The sequence below is a fragment of the Myxine glutinosa genome, chromosome 11 (genome assembly GCF_964187855.1).
Source record: "Myxine glutinosa chromosome 11, kmMyxGlut1.1, whole genome shotgun sequence".
NCBI lineage: Eukaryota > Metazoa > Chordata > Myxini > Myxiniformes > Myxinidae > Myxine > Myxine glutinosa.
The window spans coordinates 89,152,397-89,154,896 of NC_136271.1; the positions used below are offsets into that span (position 1 = coordinate 89,152,397).

Consider the following 2,500-nt stretch of genomic DNA (forward strand, 5'->3'; position numbering starts at 1 on the left):
AAACGATACAAAGCAGGAGATCTCAAAAAATTATGGACGGATTTGGAGAAACTTGGTGGACAGGTTGTGTGTGTGATGAGGACGATTCGATTTGGTGAAGATCTGAATATGAATTCGGATATGAGAATTATTTAATTTTTTAAGTGATTCGTGATCACCATTGAGAGGTCGGGAAAAAGGCGATATATAACTAGATATTTATAAAAGTTATGGACGAGTTATGAATAAACTTGGTGGATGAGTTGGTTTGGTGACGAGAACCAGCTAATTCGTTTTTGGATCGCGTCTGAATCCAGATCCGGCCTATCAGTGGGATACAAGATGTACACTATTCACCTGGCGGAGGTATGTGCTCTACCGAGTGTCGCTCTAGTTTTAATATGTTTTGATTGCCTCGATGCAATTTTTTATTATTATTTATATCTAAAGTGGATTCTGTTTGCTTTTCCCGTTTTCTTAAAAGGATCTCTAGAACAGCACTTGGTAGAGCACATACCTCCGCCAGGTGAATAGTTTGTTTTGTATCTGATGACTCCAGACTCCACTTTTGCTGATGACTCCACTATCTGATGCTCCATTCCTCATCCCTCAGATCGGCAGTCTGCTGCCTCCTCACTCTCTGCAGACCTGGACAAAATCACAGACTGGTCAAACAAGTGGAACATGTCTTTCAATCCTGACAAATCTCACACTCTTACAATGTCTCTCCGAAAAGACCGACTGGACAACCCTCCCATCTACTTTCTGAATAATCCTCTCCAAGAAGTTCTGTCGCTCAAGCTTTTGGGTCTCACTATCTGCCATGATCTTTACTGGGAAAACCACATTTCCAAGCTGGCCTCCAAAGCCAGTCGCCGACTGGGCATCCTCCGTCGTGCGAAGTCCTTCCTTGGCACACCTGAGCTCCTCACCACATACAAGGCTTTCATCCGCAGCTCAATGGAATACTGTTCCCCCCTCTGGGCTGGTGCTCCTGCCCCACACCTAGCTCGTCTTCACGCTGTTGAAACCAAAGCGTTCAGAATCATTGGAATCTCCTGCGATGACGCTATCTCCGAGGGCCTTTCACTTAATCACCGCAGGCAGGTTGGTGGTCTTTCCGTCTTCTACCGACTCCTCTCCGGCCTTGCCCACCCAGCTCTCTCTGGGCTCTGTCCCGCAAATATTCCTGCAGGTCGCACAAGATCTGCCTGCAACCCTCTTATGGTTAAACTGCCAAAATCAAGACTCTCTGCTCACCTTCACTCCTTCATTCCTCTTTTCTCCCGCCTCTGGAACAAACTCCCTCACTCTCTTCAATCCCACTCCCTCCAGGTCTTTAAAACAGCTGTTCACCACCATCTCTTATCTTCCCCAATCCAAAACCTTGATCTTTTCTACCCCCGCTAATTTCACCCCAAATCCACTTTTTTGAGGTGACTTTTGACTTCTTTCCTGGAAGTCCTTGGTCTCCTTGCGTTTTATACCTATCCTGCCTTCCCCCAGGCCCTCTCCCTCCCACACATCTCCCGATGTCCCTGCTCTCAAATGTTGTGTTTGTGTGCTTCCTCCCATTCTCTCCCCATCTTGTCGACCGCTCCCCTTTTTACGTACCTCGTTTGCTTGTTTGTTTGATTTGTTTATTTGATAAATGTTAGCTCTTTCACGAGCCTCGACTCTGTATGCAAAAAAAAAAAAAAAAAAAAAAAAAAAAAAAAATCCCGTGGTCGGCCTGATCTGGATTCGGATCTGAGCCGAAATCGAATGGGCTTGTTCTTGTCGCCTAACCAACTCGTCCCCCAGGTTTTGTCAAAATCTGTCCACAACCTTTTGAAATATCATGTTATATACATCACTTTTGGTCCTATTACTCAATTGTGAAGAATCGTCTTAAAAATTAAAACAACTTAATATTCGGATATTGGCCAAAATCGAATCGTTTCTACCTCGTCACACACCCAATTCGTTCACTAAGATTTGTCCAAATCCGTTAATAACTTTTAGAGATTTTGTGCTCACAGACAAACAGACACAACCAGTCCTGCGTGGAAACATTGACAGCTTAAAATCTTCATTCAGTCTCAGAAGCAGCGGTGTCGGCATCGGCCGAGCTACGTCTTGGTTGTTCCAGGCCTTCGGTTCATTGTGACGTTGCAGAATCCTGAGGTTCTTTCTCCAAGGTTCAACTGTCAATGTCTGAGAGATTATTTATAAAATATTCTCAGTTGCTCACCTTTGTTGCGTTCTTAACCTCACCCGGTCTTGCTCTTCATTGAACACTGCAGCGTGCTCCTGCTATCACACACGAATGGTGGAATAGATTGTTGTACGACATATACTGATCGGTCGAACTCATCAAGGGAATACGTACAAAGACAAACAGGTGAGGAGAGTAAAAACTTCATTCATTTTTCAACAAAAATTCGCTTCTTTCTTGTATGTTGAGCAAGTTCATGTTTGGGTGTTATGGTTTGGCCAAATTCCAAAAACACCAACAGATTTGAATTGTACTCCACATATC

General features: G+C 44.2%; 1 protein-coding gene across 5 annotated transcripts in view; it reads left to right on the forward strand.

Annotated features, from left to right (window-relative positions):
- The window catches only part of LOC137437105 (neuronal cell adhesion molecule-like), a 361,237-nt gene that overhangs the window by 173,201 nt on the left and 185,536 nt on the right, over positions 1–2,500 (forward strand). Inside the window, exon 2 of one of the 5 annotated variants that reach the window (XM_078786853.1) lies at positions 297–345. The exons of 3 other annotated variants lie outside the window; for them this stretch is intronic. The gene's annotated coding sequence lies outside the window, so the exon portion shown is untranslated. Of the gene's footprint in view, positions 1–296; positions 346–2,191; positions 2,363–2,500 lie in introns of those variants that run through there. One more of the 5 variants, XM_078786855.1, reaches the window with a different exon arrangement.